This window comes from Lagenorhynchus albirostris, chromosome 13 (genome assembly GCF_949774975.1).
Source record: "Lagenorhynchus albirostris chromosome 13, mLagAlb1.1, whole genome shotgun sequence".
Lineage (NCBI taxonomy): Eukaryota > Metazoa > Chordata > Mammalia > Artiodactyla > Delphinidae > Lagenorhynchus > Lagenorhynchus albirostris.
Window position 1 is genome coordinate 30,310,948 of NC_083107.1, and position 13,742 is coordinate 30,324,689.

Below are 13,742 nucleotides of genomic sequence, written 5' to 3' on the forward strand. Positions count from 1 at the left end.
TCTTGTAAGGATACCAGTCATACTGAATCAGAGCCCACCCTAATGACCCCATTTTACTTCACTACCACTTTAAAGGTCCTGTCTCCAAATACAGTCACATTATGAAGAAATGGGGGTTAGTACTTCAACATACAAATTTTGGGGAAAAACAATTCAGTCCATTACAATTGATTTCTTTCCACTGAAATAATATGCTACTGAAAATGTATACAGGAGAAGGCAAGTTTTGAAGACAAGGGAAGCGTTTACTTCTGTCCACCTCAATCTTGGCTTTACAATAATGATCCATTGCATTTATATAGACTTCCTTTTTCAGTTCTCCAAAGCATCTTCACATCTATTATTTGACTTCACCTTGTCACTCTAGAGGGCCCTGGATTAGTTTCATGAACCAAATTGACCAGAGATCCAGAAGACACAAGGTTAACCAGAAATGGTCAGCAGGGGGCATTGTGAATAAGCCCCAGAAACTCCAAGGAGAAAACTGCTGTGGTTTTGAACTCAGACCTGGAGCAGGCCCAGCGTCCTACCAACTGACTCAAGCACCTCTGGACATGGGGGCCTGGCTATTGGTTGGGCTCAGGTTGAACCACGTTTGCCTTCCAGGGCATCTCAGCACAAATTAGGTCCCAGCCCAGGGATCTGGCCCAACATAAGCACTCTCACATGCTCAGGAACTGAGTAGACAACATAAGTTCGATGGGAGCCCAGCCAGCCTTTCAACCCTGCCTGGGTCCCAGGAAATAAAGTGCTGATGTTTGGGAAAGCCTGTATCTCCAGGAGTAGCAGTGGGCCCAGCGGTGGACACACTGTGGACAGTAGGCTGGCTGAACTGGGTTTGTACCTGGATGCAGACTCTGAAGAAGGCTTTAGTGCTTTGAGAGGTCTCAGTCACTTTCCCTCACTGAAGCCCCACTGTCTGATTTTCTTGTGCTTCCCCGGCTTTGATTATTGGGAGTAGATGCTTATATTTTATCAACTCATTTATGCCTGAAGTCCTGTGGTGGATGCCTTTGGTCCTCACGTCATACTTCTTTCCTTCTGGAAACAGTATACTCCCCTCCTTCGGAGAAAGTTAACCCCCATTCCATGGGATCTGGATGGGGCTGTCAATCATGATGCTCTCACATATCTGCCCTGACCCCCCAGCCCAGGGCCCAGCCTCAACAGACAAGAAAGATCCAGGGCTTGTGGGATGGTAAACCTGAAAGGAGAAAAGCCTCCAAAAGGGGGAGGTCAGAAATGTGCTCAGAGTCCAGGCTGGAGTCTTACAAAGATGTTTCCCAGCACTGGGAACTCATTTAGGACAGGGACGCAGACTGAAGACTGTCCTCGTCCCTTCCTTGTGGAGGACAGAGCAGCAGAGAGTGAAGTTTCTATGAACTGGGTTTTGTTCATGCTATATTAGGTTTTCCCTTCTCCTTTTCAAGGCAGGTAGCCTGGCCTTGGTGTTCCTTCATCAGGTGAAGTCTGTGTTGTAGGGTAGAAAGCAGAAAATGCTAAAAATAACATTTCTTTCTTTTCTTTTCTTTAATTGTGTGTATGTGTGTGTGTGGGTGTGAGAGAGAGCGAGAGCGAGAAGGAGAGAGAGAAAGACTGAACTTCTCCAAGTCCCAAACTCCTTAAAGAGTTAGGTGCCCCAGGGAAACAGGTGATGCTTTTCGGGAAGAAGTGGAAGCAATGGAGCAACAGAGGAGGAGATCTGGGGTCTGTTAACAGCAGGGAGCTGAGGCCCACATAACCATGTTACGTGGGTGTTGATGTGCTGCTGCCCCACATAACAGCTCATGGGAGCTGAGTGCTCAATTTTCAGGAATTTTGCAAACTGGTTTACGTTACTTCAGTAGCTTGAAATCAGCCATGGTGGAGGTGTTTACCCCATGGGAACTGGCCTGTGCTGCAAGTCAGGGCTCTTCCCCCATCCCAAAGCCAATTACTAAACATTTGCTGCTGCATGTAAGAGTGACATTTCTCCTAATCTCATCATTCTGGCAAATGGCTCCTTCCTTGGGGAGAATGAGTGACAGGGGTGGGAGATAGTGCTCTCCTCTAAAAAGCAGACTGGAAGGTTCTTTATGAAAACATATAGAAACAGAAGTAGAGGGCATCCCCCTCCCTCCCTTCCCTCTCTCCCTTCTTCTTTTCTTCCTTTTTCTTTTTTACCTATAATAATACCTATACTGGAGATTTTCGAGAAGGATAGGAGGCAGCAGAGTATGAAGGCTGAGAGCAAGGCTTTGCAGTTAGACAGAATTTGGGCTCACCCCCCGGCTCGCACACTCTCTAGCCATGTGATATTGTATGAAATGGAGTAAAGTTGTTGGAGTGAGAAGCATCCTGATGTGTGTTTGGGGCAGAAGCCAAGCCGCTCTGTTCATCAGCTCTCTCAGAAGATCTCGATGACCCCAAATAGTCCTACCCTGTCCTTCTCTGAGCCATGGCTACTAATGTGATAGCAGTCCACAAACCTGGTCCAGAGAAGGTGGATAGGATCTAAGCGCTCTCCTGACAACTCGTGGAGAACCCAGGCCTCAATAGCCTGAGAAGCTCTTGTCTGCCTTTCCTAAAAACAAAATGCCAAACTGCCCTGAACATCTGTCCTTTGGTCCTTTTTAATGAGGGAGTGGGTAGATTCCATTGCTTTTCTAAATTTTAATTTCCTCAACTATAGGATGGAAATAAAAATACAGCTTCATTGCCTTTCGTGGATACAGAATGAAAGGCCCAGAGCCATGGCAAATTTGTTATTGAAAATTTTTGGAGTTTCCCAGTTGGATTCAATTAGGATCATGACTGATGTGGTTGCCTCCCCCAGGTTGAAAGAAAAATGCCATCATTAACCTTTAATTATTCACAACAAACCCATAGGAAAAGTCCTTGGCCCAGGTCCTAATGGAGTTATTAAAGCTCTTTTCCTATTCCACTGTTTAAACTCAAGGCAAATAACCTGGTACTTTTCTGTGGCTTCTCCCTGTAGAATGTGAAGGACCAATAGTGAACCCTCCCTACCAATGCACGTTAGGGCAGGGGCTAAACATCTTTAGCTTCTTGGAGTTTTTTGCTTTACTTTGTCCACCTATTGTTCTCATTTGGTTGTGTTATTGTTGATGTGTGTGTGGTCTGTTTAGAGGGAGACTTTGGAAGCACAGAATGGTCACACGTGGTGTGTAAGAACCCCTGAGAAAAGGAAACACCAAGAGAATAAAGAGGGAAAAAAAGAAATTAAATTGAGACAAGAACAGGCAACACAGAAAAGCCTATGTACAATAATCATCTTTCCTTTTCTCAATTTTATGCTTTCTTTCTTACTGCATATGAGTTTTTTTTCCTTCTCATTTCTATATGTCTCTTTTCTCTCTCTGTGCCCTCATTAACTCAACCTCATTAACACGTCCAAAACCAAAAGTCATTATCCTGATACCATCCTCCGCATCCCTCAAGTCCCACTTCTCTTTCTGAATTTCCCCATGTGTTCTCGGGTTCTACTTCAGGTCAGCTGCCCAAGTGAAAAACAACAACAACTCAGAATCATTCCTTATTTTAAAAATCTGCTTATTGAGATGTAATTTACATACAAGAAAAATTCACTCATTTTAAGCACACAAATTTAATGTGTTTTAACAAATGTACAGTCATGTAACCATCACAACAATCAAGACATTTCCACTACCTCAAAAAGTTTCTTTCTGTCACTATAGTTTTGCCTTTTCTAGAATGTCATATAAATGAAATCATATAGTAGTCTTTTGTGTCTGGCTTCATAGCATACTGCATTTGAGATTTATCTGTATTGTTGCAGGTATCAATAACTCACTCATTTTTATTGCTGAGAAATATTGCATTGTATAGATATATCACAATTGTTTGTTTACCCATTTACCAGTTGATGAACATTTGCATTGTTTTGTGTTGGGTTATTATGAATTAAGTGCTATGAATATTCACATATAGGTCTTTGTGTGGACATATATTTTCCTTTTTTTGGGGAGTAGAATTTTATTTCATTTCTAGGAAGACAATTGCTGAGTTGTATGGTAAGTGTAATTTAACTTTATAAAACACTGATAAACTATTTTCCAAAGGGACTGCATCATTTTCATTCCCATCAGCAAAATATGAGAATTCCAGTTGCTCCTTATCATTGTCAACACTTTGCACTGTCAGTTAAAAAAATTTTAGCCATTCAAGTAGATGTGTAGTATTACTTCATTGTCCTTTTAATTTGTGTTTCCCAGATGACTAACGTTGTTAAGTATATTTTCATGTGCTTGTTTCTCTTGAGTATATCTTCTTTGGTAAATTGTCCACTTTCTTTCCCATTTAAAAATTGGGTTGTTTGCCTGTCAGAATGGCTATCATCAAAAAGAATGCAAATAAACAGAGCAAAGGAAACCATAAACAAAAAGAAAAGACAACCTACAGAATGGGAGAAAATGCTTGCAAATGATATGACTGACAAGGGATTAAATTCCAAAATATAGAAAGAGCTCATACAACTCAATATCAAAAAAACAAACAACTCAGTCAAAAAATGGGCACAGGATCTAAACAGACATTTTTCCAAAGAAGACATACAGATGGCCAACAGGCACATGAAAAAAATGCTCAGCATTGCTAATTAGAGAAATGCAAATCAAAACTACAATGAGGTATCACCTCACTCCAGTCAGAATGACCATCACCAAAAAGTCTATAAATAATAAATGCTGGAGTGGGTGTGGAGAAAAAGGAGCCCTCCTACACTGTTAGTGGGAAAGTAATTTGGTGTAGACAATATGGAGAATAATATGGAGGTTTCTTAAAAAACTAAAAATAGAGCTGCCATATGATCTTGCAATCTCACTCCTGGGCATATATCCAGAGAAAACCATAATTCAAAAAGACACATGCACCCAGTGTTCACTGCAGCACTATTTACAATAGCCAAGACACAGAAGCAACCTAAATGTCCATTGACAGAAGGATGGATAAAGAAGATGTGGTATATGTATACAATGGAATATTACTCAGCCAAAATAAGAATGAAATAATGCCATCTGCAGCAACATGGATAGACTTAGAGATTATCATACTAAGTGAAATAAGCCAGACAGAGAAAGACAGATATCATATGATATCACTTACATATGGAATCTAAAATAAGCTATAAGTGAACTTATTTACAAAATAGAAAGAGACTCACAGACATAGAAAACAAACTTATGGTTACCAAAGGGGGAGGGATAAACTAGGAGTTTGGGATTAACATATGCACACTACTGTATATAAAATACATAACCAACAAGGACCTACTGTATAGCACAGGGAACCATACTCTATATTTGTAATAACCTATAAGTGAAAAGAATCTGAAAAAGTATATATATGAATCACTGTGCTGTAAACCTGAAACTAACATGACACTGTAAATCAACTATATTTCAATTAAAAAAAAAAGAACACAAGTAACAAATGTTGGCAAGTATGTGGAGAAAAGGGAGCCTTGTACACCGTTGGTAGGAATGTAAATTGGTGCAGCCAGTGTGGAAAACTGTATGGAGGTTTCTCAAGAAACTAAAAACAGAACCATCATATGACCCAGCAATTCCATTCCAAGGGTATACATCTGAAGAAACAAAAACACTAATTCGAAAAGATACATGCACCCCAAAGTTCATAGCAGCATTATTTACAATGGCCAAGATATGGAAGCAACCTAAGTATCCATCGACAGTTAAATGGATGAAAAAGATGTGGTATACATACACAATGGAATACTACTCAGTCATAAAAAGAATGAAATTTTGCCATTTGTAGCAACATGGATGGAGTTGGAGGGTATTATGCTAACTCAAATAAGTGAGACAGAGAAAGACAAATACTGTATGATGTCATTTATATGTGGAATCTAAAAAGTACAACAGGGACTTCCCTGGTGGTGCAGTGGTTGAGAATCCGCCTGCCAATGCAGGGGACACGGGTTCGATCCCTGGTCCGGGAAGATTCCACATGCTGCGGAGCAACTAAGCCCATGCCCCACAACTACTGAGCCTGCCCTCTAGAGCCCGGGAGCCATAGTTACTGAAGCCCATGCACCTAGAGCCCTGCAACAAGAGAAGCCACCACAAATGAGAAGCCTGTGCACCACAACGAAGAGTAGCCCCCGGTCGCCACAGCTAGAGAAAGCCCGCGCGCAACAATGAAGACCCAATGCAGCCCCCCAAAATAAAAATAAATAAATAAAGTTTATTAAAAAAAAATACAACAGGGCTTCTCTGGTGGCGCAGTCGTTGAGAGTCCGCCTGCCGATGCAGGGGACCCGGGTTCGTGCCCCGGTCCGGGAAGATCCCACATGCCGCGGAGCGGCTGTGCCCGTGAGCCATGGCCGCTGAGCCTGCGCATCCGGAGCCTGTTGCTCCGCGACGGGAGAGGCCACAACAGTGAGAGGCCCGCGTGCCGGAAAAAAAAAAAAAAAAAAAAAACAACAACAACAAACTAGTGAATATAACAAAAAAGAAGCAGACTCACGGATATAGAGAACGAATTAGTGGCTACCATTAGGGAGAGGGAAGGGGGAAGGGGCAATATAGGGGTAGGGGATTAAGAAGTACAAACTACTAGGTATAAAATAAGCTATAAGTGTATATATTGTGCAACATGGGGAATATAGCCAATATTTTATAATACTATAAATGGGATATAACCTTTTAAAAGTGTGAATATTGTACACCAGTAATTATATAATATTGTACATCAATCATACTTCAGTTTTTTAAAAATGGGTTGTTTGGTCTTTATTATTGATTTGTAAGAGTTTTTAAAAATATTCTGGATAGGGAATTCCCTGGAGGTCCAGTGGTTAGGACTTGGCGCTTTCACTGCCAGGGCCTGGGTTCAATCCCTGGTCGGGGAAGTAAGATCCCACAAGCTGCATGGCGTGACCAAAAATAAAAAATTCTGGATACAAGTTCTTTATCAGATACATATTTTGCCTATGGAAATAACCCAAAATACAGACAAAGAGTCATTCATGAGGTTTTTCACATCAATGTTATTTACAATTGTGATGAAATTGGAAATAAGTTACAATCTAATAAAAGGGAAACTGTTCACTTCTTTACGATTCAAAGGAATATTTTACAGCCATTTATTAATATTAAAAATGTAAAGACATAGAAACCTGCTTTTGATGTAATTTTAGGCAGAAAATAAAATTATGTATAATATCAGCTATGCATTAAGAAAGCCTGGAAGTATATGCCAAAGCAATGAGGGTAATACTGTCTAACTGGTAAGATTATGGCTGGTGTTTAGATTCTCAATACTTTTCCAAACTTTTCAAGGTTGATACGGTAAGGCTTAGTTAAACAAGAAAAAAGCATCTCATAAAGAGGTAAATGGTTACCACAGTGGTTGGTGCTTCCTTTACAAGCTCACCTAGACTGAGGCATGATTTGTGATACCATTAATAACCAGGTGGGTTAGTCAATAGCATAGCAGACCAGCCAAAAGCTTTGAACTGTAATTCCAGCTCTGCCCTTGAACTTCAGGCTGTTTTTCACTCCTGTTTAAAATGGGACCCAGAACTGTGAAGTACTTAGCAAGACTGCCATGTAGCTTTCTGGGGAACTGCTTCCCAGGTATGTACTCTCAAATATGCAACAGCTCTTGAGATTTGTTGAGTGACTTGGGAAGATAATCTTGAGAAGTCAGGCCTGCCTTTAATATTTAGAAGAGAGAGCCTCTGTGCTTCTGCCAACACACAGATACAAAGAGCTGGAGGGCAAGCAATAGGGGTAGTTAAGGAGAAAAGCCTTGGGGTGAAGAAAATATTGGAGGCAAGAAGAGAAAGACAAGGGTGAAAAGAGGAAATGGACGAAAGAATTGAGAACCCAAGCAAATAAGTCTCTGGACTGAGAACTGTCATATTTGAATAAGAATTTTGTAGCTACATTTTGCACCTGTAAAGTCTTACTCTGTAAATGATTTGTATCCTTTTACTCATTTTCCTTTCTAGTTCTACAGCTATTTATGTCATCCTCTGGAGACTGGAAAGAGAGGACAATTACTACTGGGTTTACTGAGAGGAAGGAATTTAAGGTGCTTCTATAGGAATGACTCTCATAAGAAGGCAGTTTCCTAAGGCAACATATTTTGTCAAGATGAGTGACTCAGCTCATATCAGAGATGTTTTTGAACCTGGTCAATTACTTTACCTAAGGCAGCCACACTATATATGTTTGCTGATGTGTAACTCATGAAACCAAGAAATAATATTCAAATGATTATTTAGAAGATCAAATAGAGGGTTTTAAAAAAAATTGGTAGCCAACAAAATCTAGCCAAAATTCTTTTTTGAAACTTGATAATATGGAAATGCAAAGGGCCTAGAATAACCCACACAATCTTGAAGAAATACAAAGTGGGAGGACTTACTCTACTGTCCATTACATGTATTATAAATAATTGTGTCACAAGGATGGACATACCGACCAATGAAATAGAGTATAAATCCATAAGAAGATCCATGCCTATGTGGATATTTTATTTATGACAAAAGAGACACTGCAAAGCATTAAAGAAAAGATAATCTTTTCAATAAATGGTGCTGGGAGCATTGAATAAATTATGTGGAGAAACTTGACACCTACCTCATACTATACATGAAAATTCATTCCATCCCCATGCACTTGCAGTCCATGAGCCAAAGGGATATGCAAAGATGCTTAATTAAACATTTCAGGGCTGGTTTCTCTGTTCATATCCAATTCTGGTGCTTAGGAACAGGGACCATGCTGATGCCCAAGGGCAAAAAGCCCCACTTCCTTTAAGGAAGGGGGCAAGCCTGACCCTGATGCCCAGTAAGGGGCAACCCTGGGCTTTTTGTTTTTCATGCTTTTCTTTTTGTTGGCCTTGTGCTGAGTTTGTTTACAAAAGATGTATTTTGTTTAACCAAATATTAAAAATGGAAAACTTGGTACATTAAAAAATTCAATCTAGATGTATCATAGACTTAAATGTAAAAGGCTAAATAAAGCTTCTAAAGGAAGAAGAGCTTCATGACTTCAAGATAAGAAAAGATTTTTAATAAGTACTAATCATAAAGAAAAAGATCATTTGAGTACATTAAAATTTAAAACCTCATTAAAGGCAAGGAAAGACTTTTAAAATAGGAGACAAAAAGAACTGATCATAAAGAAAAAGACTGATAAATTTGAGATTAATTTAACATTGGTATAAATACTTTCCATTTATTAAAGGATGCAGAATATGCAGAAAATATTTGCAAACCTATAACCTACAAAGAGCTCATGTATGAAATACATAAAGAAATCCTATAAACCAATAAGAAAATGACAGTCAACCCAGAAGAAAAATGGGCAAAAGATTTGAACAGATGCTTCTGGGGAAAAAAAAGGATATCCAATGGACAATAAACATATGAAAAGATACTTAACATCCCTAATAATTAGAGAAATGCAAATAAAAACTATAACCAGATATCATTATATACCCACCAGAATGGCTAAAATTAAAAGACCAGCACTACCAGGTGTTGGTGAGGATGTGGACAGCAGATATTCTTATATGGTGCTGGAAGACTGCAGAGTGGTACAACACTTTGGAAAACTTTTTATAGTATTTAATAAAGTTGAAGGTACATATAAATTTTTACCCAGCAATGCCATTTATAAGAATATACCTAATAAAAATATGTGTACATGTTCTTTTTTTTTTTTTTTTTGGGTAGATGGGCCTCTCACTGTTGTGGCCTCTCCCGTTGCAGAGCACAGGCTCCAGACGCGCAGGCTCAGCGGCCACGGCTCACGAGCCTAGCCGCTCCGTGGCATGAACCCGTGTCCCCTGCATCGGCAGGCGGACTCTCAACCACTGCGCCACCAGGGAAGCCCCTGGGTGAATCTTAAAAACATATTGTTGAGTAGAAGAGGCCAGATCCACAAGAATATATATTAGCTTTTTTCCCAACGTGTTTGCCACCAGGACACGGGTGTCCTAAAAACCTAAGCAAAACCTAAGCAAAAACGGGAAAGGAGGAGACCCACATCAACATCGTTGTCATTGGACACATAGATTCGGGGAAGTCTACCACTACTGGCCATCTGCTCTACACATGTGATGGGATAGACAAGAGAACCACTGAAAAGTTTGAGAAGGAGGCTGCCGAGATGGGAAAGGGCTCCTTCAAGTATGCCTGGGTCTTGGAGAAACTGAAAGCTGAACGCGAGCGTGGTATCAGCATTGATATCTCCCTATGGAAATTCAAGACCAGCAAGTACTATGTGATCATCATTGATGCCCCAGAACACAAAGACTTCATCAAAAACATGATCACAGGCACATGCCAGGCTGACTGTGATGTCTTGATTGTTGCTGCTGGTGTTGGTGAATTTGAAGCAGGTATTTCCAAGAATGGGCAGACCCGTGAGCATGCCCTTCTGGCCTACATTCTGGGTGTGAAACAACTGATTGTTGGAGTTAACAAAATGGATTCCACTAAGCCACCCTACAGCCAGAAGAGATAGGAGGAAATTGTTAAGGAAGTCAGCACCTACATTAAAAAAATTGGTTACAAACCCGACACAGTAGCATTTGTGCTAATTTCTGGCAGGAATGGTGTCAACATTCAACCATTCCAACATGCTGGAGCCAAGTGCTAACATGCTTTCGTTCAAGGGGTGGAAAGTCACCCGTAACGATGGCAATGCCAGTAGAACCACACTGCTTGAAGCTCTGGATTGCATCCTGCCACCAACTCGCCCAACTGACAAACCCTTGTGTTTGCCCCTCCAGGACGTCTAAAAAATTGGTGGTATTGGCACTGTCCCTGTGGGTCAAGTGGAGACTGGTGTTCTCAAACCTGGCATGGTGGTCACCTTTGCTCCAGTCAAAGTGACAACTGAAGTGAAGTCTGTTGAAATGCACCATGAAGCTTTGAGTGAAGCCCTTCCTGGGGACAATGTGGGCTTCAATGTCAGGAATGTGTCTGTCAAAGATGTTCGTCATGACAATGTGGCTGGTGACAGCAAAAACGACCCACCAATGGAAGCAGCTGTCTTCACAGTTCAGGTGATTATCTTGAACCATCCAGGCCAAAGCAGTGCTGGAGGTGCACGTGTGCTGGATTGTCACACAGCTCACATTGCTTGCAAGTTCGCTGAGCTGAAGGAGAAGATTGATCGCCATTCTGGGAAAAAGCGGGAAGATGGCCCCAAATTCTTGAAATCTGGTGATGCTGCCATCGTTGATATGGTTCCTGGCAAACCCATGTGTGTTGAGAGCTTCTCTGACTATCCTCCTCTGGGCTGTTGTGCTGTTCATGACATGAGACAGACGGTTGCTGTGGGTGTCATCAAAGCAGTGGACAAGAAGGCAGCTGGAGGTGGCAAGGTCACCAAGTCTAGGCAGAAAGCTCAGAAGGCTAAATGAATATTATCCTCAATACCTGCCACCACAGTCTTAATCAGTGGTGGAAGAACGGTCTCAGAACTATTTGTCTCAGTTGGCCATTTAAGTTTAATAGCAAAAGACTGGTTAATGATAACAATGCATTGTAAAACCTTCAGAAGGAAAGGAGAATGTTTTGTGGACCATTTTTTTTGTTTGTGGCAGTTTTAAGTTATTAGTTTTTAAAATCAGTACTTTTTAATGGAAACAACTTGACCAAAAATCTCTCACAGAGGGCTTCCCTGGTGGCGCAGTGGTTGAGAGTCCGCCTGCCGATGCAGGGGACACGGGTTCGTGCCCCGGTCCGGGAAGATCCCACATGCTGCGGAGCGGCTGGGCCCGTGAGGCATGGCCGCTGAGCCTGCGCGTCCGGAGCCTGTGCTCCGCAACAGGAGAGGCCACAAGAGTGAGAGGCCCGCGTACCGCAAAAAAAGAAAAACAAAAAAATCTCTCACAGAATTTGAGACCCATTAAAAAAGTTTAATGAGAAAAAAAAGAATATATATTATATAATTCCATTTATATAAAGTTTAAATACAGGTCAAACCAAACTATACTGCTTAGGGTTCCATGCTTAGGAGAAAAACTACAATGAGAAACAAGGAAATAATTATCACAGAAGTTAAGGTAATAATTATCTTTCAAAAGAAAAGGAGTAGTGATTAGGGGAAATCACTTTTGGGATTTCTGGAATATTGGCAATTTTGTATTTCTTGACCTGTGTGTTGCTTTGTGAAATGTCATCAAGCTGTTTCGTAAACTTCACTGTTTGTCTGTTAGACTGGCCCAAGAAGAAATAGAAAAATTGAATAAACCAATATCCATAGAAGAAACTGAAATGGTAGCCAAAGATCTACTTCCTAAAAGAAACCAGATCCTATAACTCTATGATTAGATTCTATGAAACTTTTAAGGAACAAATATTCCCTACCTTATCCAACTCTTCCTGTGCTATAACTCACATCAGAACTAAATTTAAAAGCAGAAGAAATTTAAAATAATAAGCTCACTTATAAAAAGATGCCAAGATTCTAAATAAAATACTAGCAAATTGAATCTTGCAATTCATTAAAAGAATAATTATCATGACGCAGGATTGAAAGGATATTTTAACACCAGAATATCAAGAATTCTACTAACTAGAAGGATGATGTAAGCATGAACTTAGTAGATGCCACAAGATCATTTATGTGTGGTATAGCCATACAATGGGATATCATTCAGCCATAAAAAAGGAATGATGTCCTGATACATGATACAACGTGGAGGAATCTTGAAAACATGCTTAGTGAAAGAAGCCATGCACAAAAGTCTACATACAGGCATGTGGAGATACTGCAGGTTCAGTTGCAGACTACCTCAATAAAGCGAGTCACAGGAATTTTTTGGTTTCCCAGTGCACATAAAAATTATGTTTACACAGTGCTGTAGTCTAATAAGTGTGCAATAGCATGTCTAAAAAAAACAATTAAACATTGAAAAAACAGGCTTAATTAAGAAATAGTGCTGTTGGAAAAATGGCATCAATAGACTTGCTCGATACAGGGTTGGCAGAGACCTTCAATTTATAAAAAACACAATATCTGTGAAGCACAATAAAGTGAAGCACAATAAAATGAGGTATGCCTGTATCGTACAATTCCATTTGTATGAAATGTCCAGATTAGACAGATCCATAGAGACATAGTTTTTCTACCAGCTGTAACAAAAAACACACCCCCGTCAAATCAGACTCATGCCAGAAATGCAAGTAGGTACTGAGCATATACCCTGAGAAAACCATAATTCAAAAAGATGCATGTACCACAGTGTTCATTGTAGCACTGTTTACAATAGCCAGGACATGGAAGCAACCTAAATCAGCAAATGAATGGATAAAGAAGATGAGGCACATATACACAATGGAATATTACTTAGCCATAAAAAGGAACGAAATTGAGTTATTTGTAATGAGGTGGATGGACTGAGAGTCTGTCATACAGAGTGAAGTAAGTCAGAAAGAGAAAGACAAATACCGTATGCTAACGCATATACATGGAATCTAAAAAAATGGAACTGATGAACCTAGTGGCAGGGCAGGAATAAAGACACAGATGTAGAGAATGGACTTGAGGACTTGAGGTGGGGGAGGGGAAGCTGGGATGAAGTGAGAGAGTAGCACTGACATATATACACTACCAAATGTAAAATGGATGACTAGTGGGAAGCTGCTGCATAGCACAGGGAGATCAGCTTGATGCTTTGTGATGATCTAGAGGGGTGGGATAGGGAGGGTGGGAGGGAGGCTTAAGAGGGAG

At 40.5% G+C, this 13,742-nt stretch overlaps 1 pseudogene; it reads left to right on the forward strand.

Annotated features, from left to right (window-relative positions):
- The first annotated feature begins 10,151 nt into the window (after positions 1 to 10,151).
- LOC132531084 (elongation factor 1-alpha 1-like) lies at positions 10,152 to 11,427 on the forward strand (annotated as a pseudogene).
- Positions 11,428 to 13,742: the final 2,315 nt, after the last annotated feature.